Consider the following 27,589-nt stretch of genomic DNA (forward strand, 5'->3'; position numbering starts at 1 on the left):
GGGAAGGACATTGCCCAGCGTCAAGCCGTGTGTGGATTTAATGGGGTTTCCAGCTAAACCCTCCATCAAATTTACGGCTGTGCCTGTCTCCTGACCTTCCCCCTCTCTCACATTCTTTTCGGGAATGAAGCTGTGTGCAGGCTGTGAGGTGTCACTTCCCCCACTTTGGAGATATACAGCTGTGGGCCCTGGTCGAGATGGTGGATTTAATCAGGCCGGTCCCCCCGTTCACCCGCCTCGAAGCCAAGTGACATTAGCACTGCCATCAGGGTCCATCTGGAGTGGGCAGTGCAGTGAGCCACATGCTCAGGCCCAAGCCCTGCCCCACCTCCCTGCTGGAGTGAGGCCAGGCGTCTGCTCACCCCACCAGGCCAGAAGGAGAGGTCACTGCACCCCCCCTCCCCCATTGCTGCTGTCAGCCTGGCACCGGGACCAACCCAGGCTGCTCCTCGACTCCCTCTGTCCATGCCTGGCTCTCCTCCTGGGGGGAAGCCTCTTCTCTGAGTGCCAGCCACCTCCCACCTCTCCGACCATCTAAATCTGACTGCCCTTCCAGGTCCAGCTTAAGGTCACCACCTCCAGGAAGCTATCCCTGATTTCCCTCTCCCCAGCAGGATAGATCCTCCTCTGGGAATGGTGAGGACACCAGGGGTAAAACCCACAGGCACTGCCCCGTGGCGCCTACTGCCTGTGAGCGTTTGCGGCCCCAAGTGGACTGTGGGCCTGAGGGCAAGCCTGTCTCCATGTCCGTTTGCTACTGAGCCTGGCCCACGAAGGCACCTATTATTGTGGGCTTGTCATTGTCATTGCCACAGGCCATGCTGTCAAACCCCTGCTCCGAGAGTGAGGATGTGCTCACACTGCCAATCCCACTGGGCTTTGTGGGGCAGGCTAGTCTCCCAGACAGCCCCTCACAGCCAGGGCGCCGCCTCCGTGTGTCTGGTTCTAGAAGCACTGGCCCCACGGGTGGCACGCCTGTGCCTGTCTGCTCCAGCCTTTCCAACCCGCCTGCTCCCCTCCTGCCCCTCGGCTGGGCAGGCGGCACCTCCTGCTCCGCTCCCTTCTCTTTGGGGGGAGCACGTGTTCTCGTGGCCCTGCCTCCGGCCCACGTGTGTCTCGCTGGCTGCCTCAGGCTGTGGGGGAGCCACAGCGTCAGGCAGGTCCCGCGCCCGCTGCGTAAGCCGAGCACGTGAGGTGGCTGCTGGCACGGGGCCGGGGAGGAGGTCCAGCAGGTGGGCAGTGACTCGGGCTTTTGGGCTCCAGGGACGATTAACAATTAAATTGTCTGCGCCTTGGAAGTCGAGGCCTCTGGACTCTTGAGTTGGAGGAGGAAGATGAGGTAGCACCAGACTTCACTGGATCAGTGAGGGAGCGGCCTCAGATGTGGGTCGGTGTCGTTAGCGTTGAAGGCGTCATTGTTATCACGTCGGACCTGGGCTCATATCATAACACCGTGCTTTTCTCACTGTGTGGCACCGAGACAACGAAGCGGGAAACCACTCCTGTTTATGGGCGCCTGTAGCTGCCAGAGCTCGTTGCCATTTAGCATGTGCGCCTCATGCCGACCTCAGGAGGAAGGAATTCCTAGTCCCATTTTGCCAAAGAGTTTATGAAGGAGAGTGCCGGGGTCAGACCTGCATGCTGGGAGGCCCTGGGCTTCCTGGGAGCCTGGAGGGGCGTGGGCGGCAGAGGTGAGGCCAGCGGCCTGCCAGGACCTAGGCCAGGGCCGAGAGGCTGGAGTGGCCTGGAGGCAGATGTGTGGCCCCACGCCACCGCTGCTCCGTGGACGGGCCAGAGGGTAGCCAGGCCGTGCGGCTGAGTGGGTGGCGGTGCCCCCTGCAAGGGAGGGGCTGTGTGGAGGAGATGCAGACATTTCTTTTTGGATGTGTCACATCCAAGGAGCCCGGGACTTGTGCGAGGGGCGGGCAGAGCCACCCAGTGCTCAGGAGAGAGGTCTGGCCCAGGAGAGAAGTGCTGACACACGTGCACCGACACGTGCACCAGATTTTTCTCTGTAGGTTCCAGGGACCCTCTAGGAAGCGGTGGCTTCTCAGACGGCCCTCAGAAGCCGGCCCCAGCGGGCTCCTGCGATCCTTGAAAGCAGGTGGCCGGATGCTGCCTGGAAACGCCCACGTGGTAAGTAGTGGCCAGCGCAAGCGGCAGGGCCCTCCACGCACACCGCGTGCCAGTGTGAATGGCAGCCCATTGTGTAAACATACAGCTCAGGGGCGACCTGGGAATATCCCCCAGTGAACCTGAATTGATGCTCAAATTAGATCCGTTCCAGCCAGATCAGCCTGTGACTCTCGCCCCCGGAGTGCTCCTTTCCTTTCCGGGCGGGTGTTGGATTTCCAAAGGCTTGTCGTCAACCACGGGGCGAGCTCTGCGCGGCCTGCTCCCTGGCGCTGGGCAGCCCGGAAGGCCGCTGTTTGAGGTTCGCCTTGAGGCAGCCGGTGCCATGCACTTGGGAGCGTTTCAAAGGAGGCGGGTGTGCACACAAGTCATTATGAGGCTGATCAGAAGAGGGGGCATTTAGGGAGTGTGTACACAGCAATCATCGTTGAAGGGCCCTTCTCCCACAGAGACCATTATCCGGAGCAGGGTGCTGTTTGCCTGGTTTTGTCTGGGCCACGATTTGCATTCACTTGATGGATTGTCAGGGTCGGGGGTCTCCTCCTTGGGAAACAGTGGAGTGGCTGGAGCAAACCCTTAAGAGGAAGGGGATCACTAACACCGCGTTTGCCCAGGTCCTTGAGAGGCCGGTCCCAGCGCGGTGCTAGATCAACATGATCGGCGGCTAAGCAGCTTGGGCAGTCCATTCACGGAGCCTTTCATTGCTCACTCAGAAGGGCCCCGGCAAGTCCGCTCCAGGCGGCGTAGACACAGCTCACAGGACCTGGCCTGCGGGCGCCTGATTTTTGCCAGCTACCGTGGCTGTGGCTCAGCCCAAGTTTGCCAAAGTGATTTGGAGTGGCCTTCCTCTGGTCCAGCCCTGCCTGGCCCCTCAGGCTCCTGCTCGGTCACCAGCCTTCGTCCTGGCTGGATGCTGAAAAAAGGCTCCGGGGGAGAAGGCAGGGGAGAGGGGCTGTTGGCCAGTTGGTAAGTGAAGGCCCTCCTTTGCAGGGTAAACACTCCCGGCTGCCCAAACGCCACAATCCAGTGTTGTTGCTGTCCTATTGGGCAAGGTTGGAGAGGTTTGGGTTTGATTTTTGGTGTTTTCTGGGACATCAGTGACGCGCTGGGACGTCGCTACTGAGCCTTAGGAGCAAGACCCGAGGTTCCGAGTCGCTTCTTCGGAGCAGCATCACCGTCACTTTGATCTTCTTGCTTTTGTTGCTTCTTCTTCAGACACAAAAGACCTGTGCTGTGTGACTCAAGAGAGGTGGCAGCGGTGAGAGGCAGGCCCAGGCCATGCTGCCCGGAGGAGCCCCTGCTTTGGGGTTTGGTTTGGGTGTGGTGGGTGGTGAGATTGCTAGATCACGGTCTGTATTCAGATCATCAGGGATTTCCTTTTGTCACAGTCAGAACTGCGTGATACAAGGTGACTCTCATCAGTGATACCAGTTTTTCCCGAACGACCCAGTTCCAGGCCCGGCGACCCAGCAGATGGGACTCAGGGTGCCTCAGCGAGCCAGTGCAGGCTGAGGCCTTGGTAGTGAATCCCTTTTCACAACAGAACCCAACACTTCGCAGCCCTGTCGGCTCGCAGTGACTTAGTGTTTCCTGTCCTCTCTACAGTTAAAATGGAGGTGGACCTGCTGGCCCGGCACCCCACAGAGAAGGGGGCCCAGGCTAGATGCTGTAAGGACTTGGTCCAGAAAAGGGACGCCCTCTGGGGGAAGCCGGTAGTCAGGTGCCGGGGGGTCCAGGGAGGAGGAAGATGGGGGCCTCTTGTCTTTGGGCCCTTTTCCCGCCCTGCCTGTCAGAGAGGCCGTGGAAAATGGTCGGAAGGCATGTGGGGCTGGTGCAGCCTTTTGTCCTAAGGAAGCTTAAGTGGTGGTTTCTTTTCATCTTTTCACCCTAAGCCAGTGCTCAGAAGTGGCTGGGAGGTACCAACTGGGCGGGCAAGGCTGCAGCAGAATGCCTCCCACCTCTGAGGGCGCAGGTCCTGTGCCCGAGGGGAGCCTGAGAAATCGGAACGCGGTGTGGCTGTAAACCTTAGATAGACAAAAGCTTTTAGAAAAACAGTCTTCAGGATGCAGGGCCAGGCACAGGACCCACTAAAAGAAAATTAAATTGGACCTTACTGAAATCTAAAACTTTGCTCTTTGAGAGACCCTCTTGGATGAGAAGACAGGCTGCAGACAGAGAAGATACATGCAAACCACATGTCTGACAAAGGACTAGCACCCAGAACCTGCAAGTGCTCCCAGAACTCAACAGCGGAAAGCCCAACCCAATTAGGGAACGGGCAACAGACATGAAAGACACATTCCACCAGAGGATGCATCAGATGGCGAATAAGAGCATGACATGATGTTCGACTTCATTAGCCAGTAGGGAGCGCCAGCTACCGCCACAGTGAGGCGCGGCACACCTGTCAGGACAGGTGACTAGACAGTCAGTGCAGCACCCAGCGCTGGAGGGGCTGGAGGCCCGATCTCTCACTCATTGCTCGCGGGAGCGTAAATGGTGCGACCACTCCGGAAAACAGCCTGGCGGTTTCTTATTGAATCAACATGCAAATACCGTATGATCTGGCATTCATCCCAGAGAAGTGAAGATTTAGGTTCATGCGAAAACCTATACATGAATGTTTATAGCAGCTTTATTTATAATAACCAAACCCGGAAACAGTGCAGACGTCCTTCCGTGGCTGAGTGGTCACACACGCCGTGGCTCATCTATCCCGTGGATGACTAGCCAGCTGTAAAAAGGAATGGGCTCTCCATGCCCACGTCGCCTTTGATGAATCTCTAGGAAGTTATGCTGAGTGAAAAGGCCAACCCCAAAAGGTTACAAACCATAACTTTAGAGACGGTTTTGAAATGACAGCATTTAGAAATGGAGAACAGATTACCGGGGTCAAAGTTGGTCAGTGGCGGGTAGGGAGGCACAGGAGGAGGAGGAGGTGGTTATAGCCGGGCACAGGAAGGGCCCCTGTGCTGATGGGACTGTCCAGAATCTTCCCTGAGGTGGTGGCTGCAGAGCCTGCACACACATGCACGCGCACACACACACACACACGCACGCACACACGCATGAGTACAGGCATGCCGCAGAGGGATTATGGGTTCGATTCCAAACCGCCCATAAAGCGAGTGGTAATCTCTTTGTTCGTGGAGGGACTTGCCTTCAATTTGTACAGAACACAACATCTGGGGAGCACAATGCCACGGAGGCAGTGAAACGAGGGGTGCCCGTACAAGCAAAACGGGGAAATCAGAAAAAGACGGGATTGTATCGCTGTCAGCAGGCGGGTTCTGGTGTTGCCTTGGAGTTTTGAAAGATATCATTAGGGAAACCTGGGTAAAGGGTACAGGGGTTCTCTATCACTTCTTACAACCGCATTTGAATCTAAAATAATCTCCAAATTAAAAACATTAGGTTAAAAACAGCAGTGTGGATTTAGACATGTGTCTTTCCTAGCTCCTCCCCAAGTAAGCAGGGGTGTTTCACAAGGGGTCAGGGACATCTGCGCTTATAGGAGTCTGGTGAGCAATGGAGCCCCCATTGGCTCAGGGGTCCCCCAAAGGCTTGGATTCCTGAAGCTGGCAGCCAGGCAGCAGGGAGGAGCCAGGATAGGCAGCCCTGTTTCATTCCCCTCTAGCCATTTTCACCTCCTGGTGTTGGCTTCTTGGGGATGGCTTTCTCTCACGGCCTTGCTAGGATCATGTCCATGTGTTCGTTCATTGACAATGCTTCTGTCAGCAGACATTTCTGGAGAACCCACCAGGCACCAGGTGTGAAAAGACAAGCTCTCTGGCTGCAGGGAGCTGCAGGGTGGAGTGGGCAGGCTGGCACCAATGCTGCACAGAAAGGAGCTGGGATGAGACCAGCAGGCGACCTCAACCTGGAGTGGTCAAGGGGGAAAGGAGGAAGCTCGGAAGGCTTTCTGGAGGAGGTGGTGCCTGAGCCACCTTGAAGAACAAATGTTCTAAAAGGAATCTTTTGAGAGGTGATACAGCCTGGTGGGAAAGAGTTGACCGCCTGGGTTTGAATTCTGGCTCTGTCTGACCTCTTCCTCAGTTTCCTTCTCTGTGACATGAGGACAAGGAGACCTACCTTGTAGGGGTGGTTCTGAGGATAAAATGCGTCCCCTTTGCTAGGTGCCTGGTCTATAGTGAGTGCTATGGAAGTGTTTGAGAAATAAAACTAACCGAGTAAATGGAGTGGCTTACAGCATGTGATTGGAGCTGGGCCAGAGGGCTGGAGAGGGTCAGAGGGCAGGTCCTGGGTGGCTGCGTGGCAGCGGGCAGGGGCCGGTGCCTTCCCCTGGGGAGCCGCTGCCATACCTGAGAGGGGCAGTTGGAGGGCCTCTCTGGCCTCTTCACCGTGGAGATCACTGTTCTTTCCTCTTTCCGTGTGATGGCCCCTCCGTGCCCCCTGACTCCGTCTGGAAAGTAGTAGAAGGGGGCTTTCCCACCAGGATGTCCTCATTTGCTGGGACAGAGACTTGGGGAATTGGGAGAAACTGGATTGACAAGACAGACTCCTGGAGTAGGGGCTCCTTTGTCAGTGCCCCCCATGTGTGACCAGCGCAGACCCCCTCAGGCGCGGTGGTGAAGCCCCTCCCGCCCTGCAGGACCACTGGCCATGTGACCTCTGTTTGGCTACGCAACTTGTCACCTCGGACTACTTAGCCCCGCACTCTGAGCAGGTGTTCACCCAAAGTATTGGCCTGCTGGCCGCAGCGAGGACCCAGGGGAAGGGCGGGGAGGGAGGGAGGGCAGGTTTGCTCTCTGCTCAAGTAGCAGCTGTCCTCACCTGGGTTTTGGCCTGAGCCATGAGGGGACGTTTGTTCCAGGAGGGGTTCCTGCAGGTTGGTGGTCTAGGTCCCACATCTGGGAGGGCTCAGGTCTGGGCTGCGGGACCACGTGATCCACGGTGCTGGTGTTGCTGGGTAGGGCCCGGGGCTCTATTTACTCTTCAGGAAAGTGGGTGCACCAAGCCTGCTCCCTACTTCACAGACAGCAAAGGCACAGCCAGGGGGGGTCCAGCTTGGTACCCTTAGTGCGCGGCAGAGGACACTGTGCCCTGCACTCGCTGCCGCCTCCTGACCAGTGCACCCATGGGTCCTGGCACCCACGGGTCTCTGCCCCAGGGCTTTCCCTGGCTGCTGCCCTGGTGGCAGACCAGGGTGCCAGGACTTAGCACCCCAAATCGACAGCCCTACCTAGCAGATGTCTCTGGCAGAATTGGTGTATCAGTGCCCAGCCCCTCACCCCACTGTCGGGGCCTGGGTCTAAGGTCAAGGCTCCACAGGCTCCCAGAGGGTCCCTGTGGTGCTGAGCCTGGTTGCCCGAGGGTACTGATGTCCCTGCTTAGCCGCCTGCCTTCCTTGCCTATCCCTGCTGTTCTACAGTTGGCCTGTTGCCTCCAAAATACCCACCCCCCCACACTCACATCCTCATCTCCGGGTCTGCTCTGGGGCACCCAGACCAGATGGAGCCGCTGCCAGTTCTCTGGCAGGCACTGTGGACTTGACGTCAGGCGGGATGGCCCCCACCCACCACGCCCGCAGCAAGCTGCTTCCACGCCTCACTCCCCTCCTGGGCAAAGTGAGGACGATGACCCGCCGAGGCGAGCCCTGCCACCTGGCACATTACGTTTTAGACTCCGGTGTCTTGGAGCAACCATCTTAGCTGTCTCGTAGCCCAGCCCGGCCCTCGGGAGTTTGGGAGGGAGGCTGAGTTGCACAGCTTGTGGGCTGTTATTTCCTGCTTCTGGTTTAGTTTGCTCTTGCTGACGGACAGAGTAGGGGGAGCAGGGAGGGCTCAAGGTGAATAGCCAAACCCCATTCCCTGAGAAAGGGAGAGTTGTTTTCAAAATCCAGTCGCCCTGCCCTCGGCTCCCTCCCCACCTGGGGCCTGTGGGTGGCTCTGGGACAAACGATTCTTGCTGGGCCCCCCGCCCCTGCTGCAGAGCCTGTCCTGAAAGGTGGGTCCTCTGAGAACTGGCTCCTCTCTGGGAGCATTCACAAGAGATTTCTCATGGCTCAGTTCCCCCATAGAAAGTGGGGATTGAAAGTCCCGGGCAGCCCGAGGGAGAAAGTGAAGGGAGTGAGGCAGCGCAGACAGGAATAGGTTAACAGCATTCATGGCGCGGTGTCTTGGGAGGAATTACAAAAACCAACGAAGAAAAGCTAAGCACAAAACCAACCAAAGAGAAAAAGGGAAACTTAAAGCAGACTAAGACAAGATGGACAGGACCCACGCACTCCCGCCCGGCAGCTGAGTGAGTAGGCAGCCGTGTGTGGGTCTCTGGCTGCCTTCTGAGCCTGAGCCAGGCCTTTGTGGGCCCGGCTGGGGGAATATTTAGCAAAGCTGTTTATTTTGCATAAGCCCCAGTAATGACCGAGCCTGAGGACAGAGGGATTGTGTGGGGCTGACAGCGTGATTTAACACCGAGCCACCTGACCCCCACCTGACCCCGCACCCTCAGCTGCCCCTGCAGAATAAATTCACATCGTGTTAATCACGGGAGGGAGGGCGGAGGCAGAGGGAGGCCCGCTGTGGGGACAGAAGTCTTGAAAGGGGTGGCGGGGTCCTGTGGCAGCTGGCCCTGAGTTCGGGCACTCACTAGTGTTTCCTTTCTACTTCCTGCCCAGCTGAAACGCCGACTCCCCGAGAGGAGGGGTGTCTCATTCTTGGGCTCAACTTGCCTTCTTGGTTCTTCCCAAGCATTTGCCTGGCGCCCAATCTGTGCGCTTCTTTAATGCGAAGCTCTTTGTTTCTTTTTTAATGCAATGTTGGTGGCAGGTGCCTGTTCCCTTGGAAAGGAGAGCTTGCCTGGGCCCGGGCCCATCTGCAGCCAGGGACCGAGGGGCGGGTCTCAACTGTGCCCTGGAGGCCTTTCCCCTCCAGCTCTCAGAGCGCCTGCTCTGTTCCCTCATGCATTCTGTTCCCTGCTCCTCCCTCACTTGTCTGCCCCTGGCCGTTCTCCGGCACAGCAGTGCTGCATCAGCCCGCACTGCTAGGCAGGGGGCGAGGGCTCCACTGGTTCCATGTCCGTGATTCTTTCTGCACTTGGGACGCCGCCGAACCAACTGAGCCACCGGCCAGGGCCACTGAGGTGCTTCTGAATCTGCACCTGGTGAGCCTGGAGGGGAGGAACCCCGGTATTGTCAGGACCCTGCCAAGGGAGAAGGCGGCGGGGATCAGCTCGCATCAAGCCCACACACAGATAAACCCTCGACCCCATTTTGCCTTCCTCCAGAATAAGCGGTTTTCCTGCTTCCTAGTGCCCAGTGGACGCCTCCCTAGGGACACGGTTGACTGTCAGGGAAGGGGCTCCCCAGTGGGGGCTTTGGCCTCGAGGCTGCGGACACAGCCCCCGGGCCAGCCTGCGCTCTCCTCGGCCCAGCAGTTCTTCCTCCTGGGAATCGGGAGGAAAAGACAAGGATGATGAAAAGAAGCGAGAACGGAAAATGCAACTTGCGGCACCTACGGAGCAGGCGCGCTCTGCTTGGACTTGGCGCTGAGAGGACTTATGGGAGGAAGGTCAGGTGGTCGGAGGGGAGGAAGTTAAGCATCTCCTTTCAGACTTGGGGCAACATTTGATCAACGAGAAATCCGTGTTTCCCGCCGGTTTCCACGGGAGAGGATGGGTCTCCTGGAAGCTGTGGGCCTGGGAGAAGGGGGGCTGCTTCTCATTCCTGTCTCCCACTCACATCGCCCTGCCTGGCCTCTGCTTAACATGAAGGCTTTGGTCCCCTGTGGCTGAGGTTTTCCAGTTCTGACACCTCGATGTTTGAGTCACTAGCACGCCTCTGTCATCACAAATGGGGCTCTTCCTCCCGCTGTATCGATGAGGAAACCGAGGCCAGGAGCCAGCACTGTGAGCGCCGGTGGTTGAACTGTGTGCAGGATCTAGTTGTGCTTCCTAACTGTCCCCGTCTCCCTCCTCCCTCCTGTGTGAGTCTAGACACCCTCTCTCTCTCTCTCTGTCTGAAACTGAGGACCTGAGGCGGCCCCACCCTCCCCCACCCCAGGCCCAGTCCCAGGCCCCACTGAACTGAGGTTCAGTGGAAGAGTCTATGGTCATCACAGGGCCAGGATGTCAGAGGCAGTTTGGGGTCCAGAGGCACCCAGAGGGGCCATGTCTTCCCTAGATGGGGGGCGGGGTCAGGCAGAGGAGGAACGGAGGCCTGAGATGTGTGAGCCAGGCCACTGCGTTGGGCGGGCACATTTACAGAGACGGGGTGCTAGGGGGGCTCTAAAGGCAGAAGATGCCCTGCATGGCCGCCGTGTCAGAGGTCCAGGCGACGGTCCACCCACAGCAATGGCAATTTTGTGGTGAAGGTGCGAGTGTGAAACAGGCCTCTGTCCCCTTGGAAGCGCACAGACACAAAACCCTTTTGGAGCCTGGCCCCTCTTCCCGTCTTGAGGGATCCCCAGCCGGGTGTTAATCACGCAGGAGCCCGCGTCAGCTCCGAGGGGTTTGCTTATCCACTGCCACCCTGTGTTCTGGAGGCGGCCCCAAAAGGGCATGTCGTTTAACAGGGTCAGCCGGGGAGAAAGAGAAAGAGGTCATGAGCTGAACATTAACCGATCAAAGTTAATGCTTGGGAGGGAGCGGGGAGGAAGGGGTGCCCCCTTCTGTCCCCGGTGGCCTGTGTGAGGGCAGGCAACAGGGTGGGAGAGAGTCCACCACTGTCCATGGGCAGAGGTCCCAGAGCCCTTCCCCTTTAGGTTACCTCGAATATGGGGCTCTCCCCAACACCCCGCCCCCGGCACCGCATGGCGCCCCTCTCCATCACAGCACATCCAGGCCTCCGACCCGTCCGCCAGCCTCAGAGGCGCAGGCTCTGAGCGGACGCCTAGAGGGGACGCGGGGCTGCGTGCGGGTCTGGAAGTCGTGGGCTCTGCGCCCTCACTGTCCGGGTTCCTCACAGCAAGTCATGTTTTCTCTCAGCTTCGCCTCTCCACGCTGAGGACCCTGAATGCTTCCACTTTTCTAATAAGAAGTAGGAATAAAGCTTTAAAAGCCAAAGTTGTTGTTGTTGTTGTTAGGCAGTCACGAGACTGTGGACACGGGTTTGGGGGAGGGTTTCTGCTGGGTTCCCTTCTGGGTGACCCGCTGGTATCTTGTTGGCTTTTTTCCACCGAGTGGCTGGTCTCCCTGTCTGCAGGGAACACCCCGCCAGCCGGTCCCTGCCCTCACTCATACCTGAGGACACTTTGGAGTACGCGCCGCGACACTCGCACACCTCACAGCTCTCTCTGTTTGGAAAATGAAAAACGGAAGGACGTGTGAGGCATTGTCACTGGCATCTGTGGCCTCGGGGTGGGGGTGGGGGGCGCGGGGGCTGTCTCGGAGCCTCGATTTCCCTGTCAGTGCAATGGCGGGTCTGATGGATGAGCTCCGAGGCTGAACTGACCCTGCCTTCAGTCCTGTGCATATATAGCTTGGTCATCTATGGTCCTAAAACTTTATGAGTCTTTCTCACCCTGTTTCATGAAATCGCCTGATAATTACACCCAGTGGAGTGCCATCATCTTCTGCGTTGGATGTCAGTGCCCCGTCCAATTAGACCGGTCTTGGTGCTAATCCCTGGGAACCCCACCTTCCCCGCTTCCTGCATTCGGAGGCCTAAATGCGACATCGCCTTCCCAGGGAGGCTCTCTTATCCCGTCGTCATCTTTTCTTGTTGTGATTGTGCGCTGTGGTTCCCACCCTCACCCCTCCTTCCAAATGAGAGTGAAATGCAGCAGCACCATGTGCTGCTCTAGTAGATTTTCAAAACAAAAAACCCAACGATCGTCATAAAGAAAGTCATTCCTATGCCATGAGTGTGGGTTCTGTTCCCCCGACATTGCTGTGTCTGCGGAGAAAAAGGTAATCTCTGTGAGCTTGTTGTATCGACAGGAGAAACAAACACCCCAGTGGATAGGAAGCTTTCGCGGGAGCACGTGAGGGAGGTCCGTGCAGATGGCCGGCCGAGCCTCCCTCTCTCTCACCCTCATGGCGCATTCCCATGTGGCTGTTTCTTTCTCTTCCCGCACAGCAGAGCGGCCGCAGAGGGGAGGGAGCGCTTTTGGGGCTGACGCTTTACACAGAGCCTGGCTTCAGCACTGCTGACCCTGGTGGAAGGATTATTGCTTCCAGGTGACACCAGGCAGCTGAGGCTCCTGGAGGTGAAATGACTTGTCCCCGTGACTGGGCACCAGCTGGTGTCCTGGGCCCCTCCTGGGGCAGTGCAGGCACAAAGGTTGGCACCCTTCCCAAACCCGGCGCGGGCAGCTCATGGCACCTCCAGAGGCAGGCAGCTGGAGGGTCTGCGGTGAGAAGGGCCAGCGCGATCCCCACTCTCTCCCACAGACGCGCTCACATGTCCACCCTCCGCCAAGCACGGCCTTTCCCGGCATCTTCCACGCAGGCCTTCCACCGGACAGCTCTCTCCAGGGCTCCTGTGAGCGCACTGCAGCCGGGCTCAGCGTGCCTTTGAGTTTACAAGCAGGCACCTCAGTGGGGCCGGCTCTTGCAGATCCTGTCACAGAGCCAGCGCCCGGGCAGGGGGCACACTTTACCTGCAGGGCTGTGCTGCCTTTTTTGGGAATGTGGGAGCTCTCCCCCGTACCTCCCCCTCTCACACACACACCACAGGCTCACTACCCCTCAGCCTGCAGCTGTGAATGGGGGGCTGGAGGGTGGGCGAGAGAGCCCCAGGGTGTTCCGCTGGGCCAGGGTGGGACCACCCCCTCTCGGGGTCTGGAAGGCCTTGTTGGCTGTGTGGGTGCAACTGGCAGTGAGATGAGGGTGAGTACGTGAGCGCAGCCCGTGGACCGGCTTTCTGCTCAGGTCGGCCTGGCTCTCACACACGGGCTGTTTCCCAGGAGAGCCCGGCCCAGCGTGCCTCTCTGAGGCTGCTGTGAGGGTTAAATGAGGTACTGGGTGAAAACATGCTTTAGAAACGAGGTTGGCACCATGAGTACAAATGCAGGCTGTTTTCCCTCTGCTGTGCAAGCCAGGTGTGGCCTGCAATAACATGCAAATGGCGCTGGGAGGGGACAGTGGCCCTTTGTGGGCTGTCCAGCACCTCAGCCTGTGAAGTGGAGCGAGACCACTGGCTCCATCCCAGCTGCTGGTTCCCTCGGTCCCTGAGTCCGCGTTGAGCCTGAGCATCTGCATCTCTAACCTGTGGGCGGGCGGGGGGCGGGGGGGGGGCGGGGGGAGCGCGGGGCACTGGGCAAAGCTGAGGGTCGTTTGCTCTGTTTGGGGTTCTGAGTTGGGCAGATTCTCCAGGGATGCAGAATGGGCCCCATCTTTTTCGTTGCCCCCCGCAACACACACACACACACACACACACACACACATACTTTTATATTCCTTCTTGAGCAGAATATAGCCCTTAAACCAGTGCTTCTCAAACTTTCAGACTTCCATGTACAAACTAGTCGCCCCAGGACCTGCTGAAATTCAGCTTCTGACCCCGTAGGTCGTGCGGGGCCAGGATTCTGCATTTTAGACACTTCCCAGCCGTTGCCGAGGCTGTGGGTCCCGGGGCCACACGGTGAGTAGCAAGGCCTGAGACGGGAAGGTTCCCAAGTCACTTCTCTTGGCAACCCAGTTGTCATTTTCCCCATGGACTCTGAGAGAAAGCCGCCAGCCATCGTGGCGACCTGTGCATGGGATCGGAGCACGCGCTGCCTCGGTTTCCCCTCTGTCCAGTAGGGGTGATCATCCTTGCCACATGAGGGGTGTGTGGATGAGAAGAGGTGAGGGGACAGTGCCCACTTTCTCCGGGCATGGTTGTTGTCCCTCCTCTGCTGCCTGTCTTTTACTTTCACAGCTTCTATGTGAAGGAGCCGGGGGTCCTGGGGCCGTGGTCGCAGCAAAAAAGTGCAAGTCGGTGGCTTGCTCAGGTGCTGGAGGATGCCCAGGGCTATGCCTCTGCGGGTCCCCAAGTTCAGGTTCCGCACGTGCCTTGAGCATGATGAGGATAGCGTGTGGTCACTCACATGCCTCTGGACTTTTCAAGAATCTGAAATCATTTTTATTTTTTTAGGTTAAAAGGAAAAACAGAGCCTTGTTCCTGTTCGGTATAAATCTGAGCTCTGGGTTATGTACCAGCACAAATTTCCACACGCCGCACATGTACCCTCACCCCGCTCAGATCAGTAGACACTTTTTAAATGTGTATTTTCTTTCCAAATAAAGCCACTTCAGCTTTACAGGAATGACCCGCCGACTGAAGTCCACACTCGGCAGCCTCCGCCGCCGTGTTGTGCCGGGTGGGGACGATTGGAGATGAAGTGGCGTCGCCGCGGGCCTTCCCCGCATGGTTCGGACACGGAGCTGCTCCTCAGTGACAGATAAATCATGGCTGGATGTGAAGAGGTATCGTTTAAAAAGTGACAGGATTCAATTGGCTTCTTAAAAACCACGCCGAGCTGCTAAATTCACATGGAGATTGAGAGGCTCGGGATGGACCAGGGTGACAGTGTCCTCGTCTTGATTTATCTCGGCTGTTTGGTCAGCCCATGACTTCAGGCCTGGGGTGGCGAGGCGGCATCTCTGGTGGGGGTGGGGGGGAGGTCTCCATGTCCCCAGCCCCCAGCTAGGCCCCGGAGCACCACCGAGAGCAAGGCGCCTGCGCAGGCTCCCGGGAGAGAGAACGCACGTGAACCCAACTTCAGGAAGAGGCGTGCCCGCCTCCTGCTTGTTTCTGGTAAAACGCTGCGGTGTCACCTTGTGGGGGACCATTCCCCCTGCCGCACTGTTAGGTTGGTGTGAGGAGTTCCCTGTGGTCAGCCTCTGTCAGCATCTTCTCACTTAGGTGACCCTGGGTGAGCTCGAGGCTGGGAATGCCCTGTGGGTAGGTTACCAGGTTATTTCCAAACAGCGCATCCGCACACCCTTCATCATTGGATGGTCTCTTTCAGAAAAAAATCCCGTTAATTTTTTTAAGGTAGAAAATGGTATTTTGCATTCAGGAAACAAGATGTTTTTGTCTTTAAAAAAAAAAAGACAGAAAGAAGAAAGGCCTTGCTTAAGGAAGCATTCAGCGGGGGTTGTAGAGACCCAATTTGGCAGCTCACACTAGCTGGTGGCTGCCAGTTCTTTCATCTCCCAACTCCAAGTTCAGGGATTGCTGGTTGGTAACTTGAAATCAGCCACGGTGAGAGGGTTTACACCATAGAAATTGGCAAACCAGGGCTCCGCCTTCCCCTGAGAATTGGTTGTTAACATCTCAGCACACCACTGCAGCCATTTAACACTCGGTCGTCAGGGCTTGCTGAGCAAACTCATGATCATAAGAAACGCCTGCAGCCGGAAGTGGTGCTGTTAACAGGCAGCCCTGCTCTGTGATCGAGGACTGCCTGCCTGCTTGCGGCATTCCCAGTCCCCAGGCGGAGACGAGGCCTTCCCTCAGGCTTGAGCATTCGGGACAACTCAGAGTTAGAATGGGAGCTTACGCCAGATTTCTGCGAGTGTGCAAAGGAGGGAGGAGGAGTGACGGCTGGAAGGCCCTGGTGTTCATGGCGCTGTCAGGAGGCCCTCGCTTCTTGTCCTAGGTGACGGCTAAAATTACAGCCGTAGCTGGTGCCAGGGACCTGGTCGGTGACACTGGCCAGAGCCCCTCCAGGGTCTGCTGCCCTCCCACGTTCCTCCTGGTGACGGCTGTGGTGGCAGGATGCTGCGCACCTCCAGGCCTGCATCTGGTTCCCATTTCATCAGAGGCCGGAGTTCACCCAGTGACCCACAGCTCGCATGCATTTCAAAGGACACGCTTAATGGGCCCCAGTGCTGGGCTTTTTCATCTCTCCAGGAGACACGAGTTTTGTTCCTCGATGGGTGGGGAGGACAGGTGAAGCTGGTGAGTGTGTTTGGAAGTTGCAGAAGTTGTTCATTTTGAGGCTGTAATAAATGGTTCAGGCTGAGGCAGGGGAGGGAAGTGAGACGCAATAAATGATGGCAAGAGAGGGATTTATTGAGGCCAGTTTTCCAGGGTAGACTTAGGGGCCAGACAGCCGGGGGGGGGGGTGGGAGGGGGGGACATTCAGGTTTTGGTTTGGGTTGGACCCCCCAGCCTCGGCCCTTTCCTCAGTGAGAGCTGGGACCCAGCGCTCGGTCATGGCAGACGCTTCCACTTGGGCACACACAACCCGAGCGGACCGGTGGGCTGGGGACACGTGAGAAAACCCGCATCCCACTGAGAGGCAGGCTCGGCCTCCGTCAGGGCTCTGCACAGGGTCCGACAGTCTCCCTCCGCACTCGACACTCAGAGGCCTGAACCGCAGGCCTCCCCGGCTAACCGCAGTGCGGCCCACAAAGGGGAGCCTTTAGGTCCCCAGGACAGTCCCATGTCTGCTCCCGCAGGGGACCCAGCAGGATCAGGGCAGATGCCAGAGAGGGGCTGAGAGGTGTTCCAGGGGAGCCAGAGTCCACGGGGGCGACTTCACAGACCTGGTTGGGTCTCGGAGCCCAGGGGCTTGTTGAGGTGGGTGGGTGTGCAGGGGATGGTGGGAGGTGAGGCTGGGGCGAGGTAGGCGGGTGGTAGGAGAGCATGGAGGTGGCAAGCTGGGAGTGTGATACAGGGGTGGGGAGGGAGCTGTCCTCAGCTCACCTCAGTCCAAGGAGCAGGGTCAACCCCTGAGTCCAGCCTTGTGCCATGGGCACGGCTCTGTAAGTGGTGCCTGGAGTGACCGGGAGGACAGAGGAAGGCACTGCCTGCCTCAAGTTCTGGAACCTGCTGGGATCTTCTGAAAAGTAGCATTTCGGGGACACCGAGCACCATCCTTACCTGTAGGACCTGAGGTGGCTGAGTGGCATTCCTGTAGGTAGAAGCCATGCAACTATCCATCCCGGACTCACTCTCCATCCGCCGATGCTCCCTTGCCTGGCTACCCTTCACCCGATGCTCATCCCCCGCAGGACTCACAGGATAGAAATGCAGCAGCGGCTCTGAGGGCACGTGGGTCCCTGGGTCTCGGTGTGACCCGTGATCTCTGGTTCTGGTTCTCTCGCTGCCAACTAGAGAGCCATACACCGGCCTGGCATCTCTGGGTGCAGGACGCGGGTCCGTGTGCAGGTGCGCAAGCGAGGGAGTGGACGCGCCTGCTGCCTGCTGGGAGGAAGTGTAGCTGTTCTCTGCCCGCCGCACCCCCCTGGGAGCTTTTACAAAGGCCAGTGTCCGACTCCAACTCTGAGATTCCGTCTCGGTTGCTCAGAGCTGGGCTGGGCATTGGCATATTTAATTCCCTGGTGTTTCTAATATGCTTTCAGGGCCTGTGATCCCCGAGGTTGAGAAGCAGGGGGTGTGGGGGGGGGACGATGGCACCCTCCGTCTGCCCCTCTGCCTGGGCCTCTGGCCCCGCGGGGAGAGGAGGGAGGTCTGGGGCACGGGGCAGAGATGTGGAAGGACAGATTGCGCCTGAGCTGCAGGCTTTCTCTCAGCCATTAAAGTTTATTGTTGCCACGGACAGTGATTGAAAAAGGCTTTTTGCAGGACTGAAATGTGAGCAATGAAACTTGCCAGTTGATACCGACACAGGGCACTTATCTCATAAAAATACCCTCCATGTCAAAAGGTTTCAGTAAATGTGCCTGGGAGTATTAGCACTCACTGCGGCCGCCTGGCTCCCTGGGGCCCACATGAGGGCTGTAAAAGGGTCTCTTAGTTCCTGGAAAGGAGGAGGGAGGTGGGAGGGAGAGGAGAGGGGAGGGGGTTCAAACCCACCTGCTGCTGGTGCTGGATCCTCCCGGTGGCACCCCACAGTTTAAAGGGGGGTGCCTGTCCACTGTGCATCCTCTACCAATTGCCATCCTTGAGGGTGGGAGCGCTGCTTACCTGAGGGGCAGGTTTGTCGACCCCCAGCTAGGGCATGAGCTTGCATTTCTGTGATCCCAGTGACTCTCCCACTGGCCCTCCGAGGGAAGGAAGTTTTATAGGAGGAAACTGAGGTTCAGAGAGGTGAAATGACTTGCCCAAGGTCACACAGCCCGTTCGTGGCAGAGCCAGAATTAGGAAACCAAACCGGCCTCTATCGGGACATCAGAGCCTGGGTGACTTCTCACTGTTTGGGAGCTGGAGCGCTGCGGAGCCCAGGCTGATCTGGGCTGGCCTCTCTCTGTCTACCATCCCGGCTGCTCCAGGACTGGGCTTGGGGCACCGCTCAGGCCAATGGAAGGTTTCCTGCCTGCACCTGGGACCACGGTGGGAACACGGGTTTCAAGGTGGGCTCCGGCTTCTGCTGCCCCTTCTGTTCCACTCAAGACCCAACAGGCAGCTGAACACACAGGATGTGCTTGTTACTCAGGTGTCGGCTGCCTCCGGGGTCATTAGGGACCAATGAGGGAGTGGTTTGTGCCACCCTGAACCAGGTCAAGTTTCTACGCCAGTGGTCATTACACCCAGCTCACCCTGCTCCTGCCCTTGCTGGGCTCTGAGTACCAACTGAGCCCACAGTCCCTGGACAGAGGCCTGCAGCAGAGGAGGCTCTGCCTCTCCCTGAAGAGGCACACTGCCAGCCTCGGCCAGGGCCGCCTGCCTCTCTGCCCCTCAGAAGCGTGCATGGGGCAGGGAACAAACGAGCCCTGGGCCTGGGGTCTGATAGGAAGTCAGTGGCTTCAGCACGACCAGGATCCTAAACACTGACCTGGGGAGGGGGTCACGTCTCCCTAGCAACCTCCCCTCTCCATGTCCACACCCTCTGTGGCCATGAGCCACGGGTGCTGGGTGCGAACTGGGAGTCACCCCTCCTCCTGCACTGGATGCTGGGAAGCTGGACCAGAGGCAGCACCCAGGCCACAGTGTTGGAGGCCCGAGGCCAGGCGAGCTCAGCCAGCTCTGACAGGAGCCCTGGTTCCCAGCCTGGCTCCCCTCTCCTGACCCACTGGCCTGACACAGTCACTCTCACTCGGGGCTCAGCCACCCCAGTGTCTCCTCAAAGCTCTCCCAGCCCCGCCTTGTCCACACTGGCCCCGGATGCGGCCGGCCACTGATGCCCCACAGAATCCCAAACTCAGCAGGTCAGAAACCGCCCTTTGCAGAGCCTCAAAGCAGCCTCTCTCCTGTGTCCCCTCTCATAGTTGGGGACACCACCACCCACCTGAGCCCCAAGTCAGCACCCCTCCCAGGATGCTTGGCCAGGCCAGCCTCATTCTTCACTCACCCCCACACCCGTGCCGCACAAGGCCTGCCGGCCCGGCGCCTGCCAGGTCGGGGTGCACGCCCTCTGCCCCGCGGTCTCCCTGTGGAGGCCCTTCAGCTCTCACCCCCGTCGTTCAGGTAGGATCTGCATCTTCATTCACTTCCTCACCCCAGCAGCATCCTCACACCTCAGCCTCTGCTCCCATGGATGTAAAATGCAATGCCGACGCTATTGCTCCCTTGTCTAAAACCTGACGCCTCTCCGTCACCAGCAGGCTGGTGCCCGGTGTCCATGGTGTCATGTAGGATGTGGAACGCCCCAGACTCACCCTGCTACAGCCTGACGCCCCACCCCACCCATTTTCTCCAGCCAGGGACTCGGCTTCTCCATTCCCCAGCCAGCCAGTCACACTGGGATGAAGAGAGCAGTCATCAGGATGGGCCAGAGGGGGAGACGGTTAAGCCTCAGGCTCCAGAGTCACAGCCCAGGGTTCAGACCCTTCCTTGCCAGTTGCTTGCTGTGGGATCTTGGACAAGTTACATACTCGCCGAACCTCGGTTTCCTCGCCTGTAAAGTGGGGGGTAGTGACAGAGCAAATACATGTGAATTCCAGGGGCACAGCACGCGTGCTGACTCCTCGTGTGCGTCACGCCGTACACGCTGCTCTTCCACCACGGGGTGCTGGCGGGGACAGCCCTGTTACTGTAGTGAACAGTATGGGGGTGGAGGTTGCTGCCCTCCTGGGGCATTTATTGATCCTCCGTCATGTCTTGGGGTGGGGGTGGCAAGAAGGATGGCATGGCCGCACATTATGGCCCTGTGTGCACATGAGACCCCGCATAGTAGGTCATTAAACCTGCCCCCGGGCCCGTGTGGTAAGTGGCTACCGTCTGTCTGGTGGTGAGGAGGGAGGCCCTTCAAGCCTTGGTCTGGCCGTCTGTCCACTCAGCCGCCGTAGCTTCAGCCTAAGGGGTGGCATGGGAGCAGGGTGCCCGGGACCAGTGGAGCACAGGCATGAGTGTCAGGGTGGCATCCCTGTGCACCTGGGCAAAGCCAGGCCGCGACAGTCCACCTTCCCTCCAGCTGGCAGCTCTGTGGGGACACCTTCCCAGAGCCCTTGGTGGCAGGGGCCTTGACTTTGGAGCTTTTTCTCTGCTCCGCCCTGCGGACTCATGGTCACCGTGGGTCCCTCCCAGCACCCGGGAAGGGGGAAGAAGCCAGACTCCGTGCATTCCAGAGCTGAGGCGGGAGGGCCCTGTGCAGTTGGGAGAACACCATTTCTGCTTCCAGGGAGGGGCGGTCCCCTGGCCCAGATCTGGCCACTGCTCCTCCCCACCACTGGGCCACACATGGCATCGGCCTGGAACTGTGGTTGGGGAGAAACCAATGTTATGGGAACAGCTCCTGGCTTGGCTGGCGGTGCTCCCGCCCAGAGGCAGACTCTGGGTGGGCGGTTTGGTTTGGGAATCTTCCCCTGCCCCCAAAGGAAGATGGAATCCACCGCCGGGAGGCACTGCCTGGCCTGTGGCTGCGGGGCAGACTGTGGGCAGAGGGAGATGCAGGCCGACAGGGGTTTCATGTTAGTGCCAAGTTACCCTCCTCTGCCCTGAAGTGTGTCTCTGACCCGTCGGGGAGTTCGGGGTTCACTGTCACCCACAGCTCGTGCGGAAGCTCTACCCCCAGAATGGCAATGAGCGTCCCAGCTCACGGCCCCTGAGTCCTCAGAAGCTACAGGGTCAGCATTATCACGGTCACTCCTTCTCTCCTTGCTGTGTGATCTTGGACAAGTTACATACTCATCAAGCCTCCGTTTCCTCATCTGTGAAATGAGGCTTTGGTTGCTTGGTGATGAGGGTCCCAGCGGGAGATAACCTGAAGGTGCCTCCCAGACTCAAGGAGCCCACCTGTCCTCCCAGCCCGCTGGCTGGCCCAGCGGCCACAGTCTCCAGCCCCCCTGCACGGGTCTCTGCCCATTTCCGGGATCGTCGCTTTCAGGGTGCCACCTGGAGGGGACGAGCGTGAAATGCTCAAGGAGACATGGACTTCATGGCCCCGAACCCTGGAGCCCTGGAACCCAATGCTAGCGGGGTGAGATGGTGCACGCAACCTCATTTAATCCGTTTTATACATGGGATCCTGGCTGGTACCCGGCCACCGCCTGGTAACAGCCCCGTGGGCCACAGCGTCTTGGGAAGTAGCCATGGCTTCAGTGACAGTGGCGGGCTTGCTGGGTGTGCGAGCGCCGGGCTAGCCGTGGGGGGGCGGGGGGGGGCTGTCCACCCTGTTTCCCTATTTCCTCAGGGCCCCTTACGGCGGTCTGCTTTCTCTGCGCTGTGCTTTCTTCCGCCCAGCTCTCCTGTCCCAACTCGAGCCCATGGGCACCTGGCTCATCCCTGCCTTGGGCCTTGCCTGTCCCAGGAGTGTAATGCTAACAGGCAGTTTGGGGCCCCCAGGGGCCCACAGGCCTGAGGTGGGGTGACTGCAGGGCCCTTGGCCGCCCCTCCCTTGGCAGGGTTTGCGGGGCTTCTCACCCTAATCAAGGGCTGCCTTTTACTTTATGCAAATGGGGGGGCGATGGTGGCAGGGAGTCACAGACATCCATCACCCCGTCTCCCAGCACCAGTCATTCGTCAGCGTGCCTTACAGATAAACACTTTTTGTTTAAGGCAATTACTTCATCTTGACAAACTCCTGTGTTAAGCAGGGCTATTAGCGGGACCCACCATTAATCAGCACACAGCCAGGTGGGTGCTTTTTCTGCACTGCAGGCGCTCGTGGGCCTGGGGTGGCCCTCTGCCATCCTCGCCGCCCTGGTTACAGCAGCAGCATGCAACAAGGAGCACCCGCATGTGCTGCGGGCGCTGAGCCAGGGGGGCGGGGGCCGGTGTAACGCCAGTCAGCACGTTTTCCCAGCCAGGCAGGATGATCCATGGGGGTTATTAGCAGGCACCGGAGCACAGCTGGGCAAACAGATAACCCCTCCCTGGGGGCCCTCCCGGACTGGCCTCCTACTCTCGCACCCCTGGGCAGCACTTAGAATGCCCTTTTATTGGTGGGGGGTGTTGTAATCACTTTTGGAAAGGCCATGAACAAAGTGGGAACACAAGTCCAGCCCGTGCTCTGGGAGTGGGTGGGCTCTGCCACTCCTCCTGCTGGGCCCCGTGGACGGCCTCCGTCACACACCTGCCGCTCAGATCACAGTGAAGCACGGCCCAGGCTGGGCCTCCTCTTTGGCCTCAGGTGTTTTTGTTTGTTTAAATACATTTGTATTGATTTCAGACAGGAAGGGAGAGGGAGAGAGAGATAGAAACATCGGTGATGAGAGAGAATCAGTGATCGGCTGCCTCCTGCACGCTCCCTACTGGGATTCCAGCCTGCAGGAGCCTGACTGGGAATCGAACTGCAACCTCCTGGTTCATAGGTCGATGCTCTATCACTGAGCAGCACTGACCAGGTTTTGGACTCATGTGTTTATGGAACTAGGAGAGCTTTCACTGCCCCACTGCCCCCACCACACCCCCCTCGTAAGAACCTGTCTGGAATTTCCAGGCATGGAGTGAGACCTTGGGACTGACCCCAGCCCGTAAAATCAGGATGATAATAAAAATACATTCCCCTCCAAGTGCTATAGGGTTGAATCAGTTAACAAATGTCACATGTTGGGAACGCTCGACATGTAGGAAGCCTGGTGCCTTTGCTGTTAGAACCACCTTCATTGTCCATCTCGAAGGAGGGTCCCAGCTGATGTGCCAGGGAATCTGTACTGCTCTGCCTGCTAGTCCTCTCTCCAACTCCGCTCTATCTACTAGTCCTCTCTCTGCCACTCCACTCTGTCTGCTAGTCCTCTCTCCCACTCCGCTCTGTCTGCTAGTCCTCTCTCTGCCACTCCGCTCTGTCTACTAGTCCTCTCTCTCCCACTCCGCTCTGTCTACTAGTCCTCTCTCCCACTCCACTCTGTCTACTAGTCCTCTCTCCCACTCCGCTCTGTCTACTAGTCCTCTCTCTGCCACTCCGCTCTGTCTACTAGTCCTCTCTCTGCCACTCCGCTCTGTCTACTAGTCCTCTCTCTGCCACTCCGCTCTGTCTACTAGTCCTCTCTCCCACTCCACTCTGTCTACTAGTCCTCTCTCTCCCACTCCGCTCTGCCTACTAGTCCTCTCTCCCACTCCGCTCTGTCTACTAGTCCTCTCTCCCATTCTGCTCTGCCTACTAGTCCTCTCTCCCACTCTTCTCTGCCTACTAGTCCTCTCTCCTATTCTGCTCTGCCTACTAGTCCTCTCTCCCGCTCTGCTCTGCCTACTAGTCCTCTCTCCCACTCTTCTCTGCCTACTAGTCCTCTCTCCCACTCTGCTCTGCCTACTAGTCCTCTCTCCCACTCTGCTCTGCCTACTAGTCCTCTCTCCCACTCTGCTCTGCCTACTAGTCCTCTCTCCCATTCTGCTCTGCCTACTAGTCCTCTCTCCCACTCTTCTCTGCCTACTAGTCCTCTCTCCCATTCTGCTCTGCCTACTAGTCCTCTCTCCCACTCTGCTCTGCCTACTAGTCCTCTCTCCTATTCTGCTCTGCCTACTAGTCCTCTCTCCCACTCTTCTCTGCCTACTAGTCCTCTCTCCCACTCTGCTCTGCCTACTAGTCCTCTCTCCCACTCTGCTCTGCCTACTAGTCCTCTCTCCTACTCTGCTCTTTCTACTACTACTGTGTCTGCTACTCTGCTCTCATCCATCTTTTACGTCTTTATTTTTAAAAGCAGAAATACAATATTCTAAAATAACTTTAATAAATATAGTATAGTGAACACCTAAGCCAGTAGCATGTCGTTTATTATCAAGTATTGCATACTGTCCACCACTGTCCATGCTGTCCTGTTATTTTCACCAGCATCGCCACAACATGCGAGTGATGCGTGGTGCTACCGCGTTAGGCAGCTCCGTTATGATTTCATGGGTCCACCATCATATACGCGGTGCGTCGCTGATGGAAACGTCGCTGCGTGGCCATGACTGTGTCTGTCTGCTCCTGCTCTGTCTGCCTCGCTGTGCGGCGGGCTTTCTCCCCGGTCCTACATTAATGCATGCAGAATGTCAGCAGCTGGTGGTCACCCTGCCGGCCTCACGCTCTCCTTTCCTGTAGTGAGGAGAGTCACTCCCTCATCCCCCACTCATTCATTCATGGACTCACAGGGCACTATTCCTCATCCCTCCAGCCCAGGTACTGGACTCCGGCTTTGAGGAAATGGGGTCAGAGGGCAGATCTTCTGCCTGATTTGAAGAGGGGCAGAAAGGTCTAGAAAGCATCCTAGAGGAGGCACGAGTGAACTAGACTTGCTTGTGAGTTGGTGTGATAGGAGACAGGCAGGGGTGGGGAGGGACTCCTGGGCACAGTGAGCACTGTTGCAGGCTGGAGCTGTGGAGGAGGGACGGCCTTCTGGGGTCTGGTCCTGGGGCCAGTTTGAGGGCAGGATCAGGAGCATGCTAGGACGACGCTGGGCTTTGTACTCCGTTCTCCAGGTAACAACAGGACCGGGCCTGTCCATCAAGGATCGGCCCTCTAGCTCCCCGTTGCTGGGGTAGACCTGGGCCCACAGAGCAGGGTCATGGCCCACAGATGCCTTAAAGGGGCGGACAGGCCAGGCTGCTCTCGGGTGTGTGGAAGGAAGGACAGCTCTGGTTTCTCTGGCCCGAAACACGTTGTGTGAGTGAGTTTGCCCTGTATTTTAACCCTGTTTATTTTCAAGGATGTAGATTCCTTCTGCTTTTCATTCACACTTAGCTCATCAAAATATTGTTTTGCAAGAGGGTTTCTGATGTCCAGGAAGCCTTTGGAGTTGTTTTCCTCTCTCTCCTCTCACACAATCTTATTCTAGGAAACAAGGTTCTGGCCCTGCTGGGGGCGGGTGGGGGGGGCCAGTGGGTGGGGTCACGCGGCCGTCTTTTCTGCATCTCAGTTTCTCTTCCAGCAAAAAGGGGGAATTGCTGTTCCTGGGGGTCCCGTGGCCTGGCCTCCAGTCCTGCCAGTGGGACCTCCAGTGTCCTGATGCAGGGAACCCCGGTTCCCGAGAGCAGCAGGTGGAGGTGGTGGGCTGGAGGGTGGGGAGGGTGTGGGAATGGCATGTGCTGGAACCCCCATCTAGTCCGTTGGTCGGAATTACGCAGAACCAGTGCCGCCCAGGGAGCCGGGCTTCTGGAAGCGTCACGTGGCTTGGCCAGTGTTTTTCCACATCCCCCGCCCCGCACAGTCCCTGCATGTGCTTTGCTTTCTGGTGTCAACAGATGGTCGTTGGCGCCAATTCAATGCCAACAGGAACCCCTAAGTTGGGGTGTGGTGAAAAAGGAGACTTCAGTGCAAACGCTTGACAGTGATACAGCCCTGCTGTGCAGCAGCCCGGGAGTGCTGCAGGGTGGCTGGGAGAGGCAGGCCGTGAGGCGACCCGGGGCCAGGCCTTGCCAGCTAGGCAGCCTCGCTCCGTGGTGGTGCACTCCACCCGGCCCTGCTCCTCACTGGGCCGCGGAGGGCGCTGCGGCGCTGCTCTGCCCTGCTCTGCTCTGGCGAGACATGGTCAGCTCCAGGAGGGAAAGTGGGCTTATCTAGACAGAAGTCCCTGCCGCTGGCCCTGGTGGTCAAAGGGGCACATCCTCAGTTGGATGGGGAGAGCCTCAGTCCTGCTGCTTAGCACTCCAGGAACTCCGTGCTAAAGGCTGGGGTGCTGAGACAGGTGGTTCAGTGCAGGCTGCCCTCTGAGTGCGGTTCTGATGAGAGGCCTCTGTGCAGAATGACTGTTAGGCTCTGCATTAAAAAAAAAAATGAGCCCAGGGCTCCCCCAGGAACCCTTCTTAGTCCTCAGGGTTCACACTGGTTTCTCTGGCCCTTTTTGTCAGAAGGTCTCTGGAGCACCTGCCCAAGCCTGTGGGGAAGGCAGTGGGTGGTTGACTCACTCTGCTCTGCCCTGAGGCCGAGGTGCAGAAGGAACGACCCTGGGAGTCCAGTGGGTGGAAGCAAGGGCAGAAGGGCAGGAAGTGACCAAATAGTTAAGAGTGAGACGTGAGGAAGAACTGAGTTGTGGGGAGAATGTTTATCACCATGCTTTTGTGCCGTCGGGGGCTTTTCTTAACCTAGACCGGACGTCTGAACAGTCGCGGTTCAGTGATAACTGGTTAGGGCTGTGGGTTCAGTAGCAGCCACTCCACACCCGTGGCTGCTGAGCACTTCGAATGCAGCCGCTCTGAACTGCGATGTGTATAGATGTAAACTACACAGCGACTTTAAAGATGTAGTATAAAGTAAAGAATACAAAACAACTTGTTAATGACTTTTATGTTGGTCATATAGTGAAATAATATTTTGGATATGCTGAGTCAGTGAATTTATATGAAGACTAGAGGCCCGGTGCACAAAATTTGTGCATGGGGGCTGGGTAGGGGGGTTGTCCGTCAGCCCGGCCTGTACCCTCTCGCAATCTAGGACCCCTCGGGTAGGGTCCCTAGGCCTGGCTGGTGATCAGGGCCTATCAGGCTTTCCTTCCCCCGGCTGCCAACAGCTGGCCACGCCCCCACCACTGCCACTGCTTGCCATCTGTATGGCACTGCCCCTCTTCCCCACCACTGGTCGCCTCCCTCTGTGGGTGACAGGTATAGGGTGCCATCACTTGGCTGGCCTGGGCCTCCCTCTGCGGGGTGATCGCTTGCTGGCCCGGCACACCTGCCGCAATGCCGCCAGCCTGGTAGACTGGGCCTCCCTCTGCGGGGCAATCATGGGGTGATGCAGGGCCCCCTGACCAATCCATCGCACCCGCCTTGGCTGGCCTGGCACCAGTGCATGTCATAGTGTGGCCGCCTGGAAGGTGGTCTGGACAGTCCTTCTGCCGTTCGGTCGTTCGGTTGATTTGCATATTAGGGTTTTATTATATAGGATTATTACCAGTTTCTTTTTTAGGGTTTTTTTTGTGTGACTACAGGAGATTTAAGATAGCATGTGCACTGTATGTTGGGGCCAGGGCTGCATTTGACAGTGGGCACTAAGAGAGAGGCTAGTTTGGGGTAGAGAATGTTTTAAGGAAAAGATGCCTTTAAGGCAGTGGTTCTCAACCTGTGGGTCTCGAATAATGAAAATACATCCTGCATATCAGATATTTACATTACGATTCATAACAGTAGCAGAATGACAGTTATGAAGTAGCAACGAAAATAATTTTATGGTTGGGGGTCACCACAACATGAGGAACTGTATTAAAGGGTCGCGGCATTTGGAAGGTTGAGAACCACTGATTTTAGGAGACGAGTACCACCTTGCCGCTGGGAAGGCACTGGCCAGGGCTCCGAGGTGTCCTCCAGAGG

General features: G+C 57.8%; 1 protein-coding gene across 1 annotated transcript in view; it reads left to right on the plus strand.

The window, feature by feature from the left end:
* GLI2 (GLI family zinc finger 2) overlaps window positions 1-27,589 on the plus strand; it is a 225,570-nt gene that overhangs the window by 133,495 nt on the left and 64,486 nt on the right. The window lies entirely within an intron of this gene.

This window comes from Myotis yumanensis, unplaced genomic scaffold (assembly GCF_028538775.1).
Source record: "Myotis yumanensis isolate MYYU_CA2020_CCGP unplaced genomic scaffold, mMyoYum1.0.hap1 SCAF_8, whole genome shotgun sequence".
NCBI classification, from domain to species: Eukaryota; Metazoa; Chordata; class Mammalia; order Chiroptera; family Vespertilionidae; genus Myotis; species Myotis yumanensis.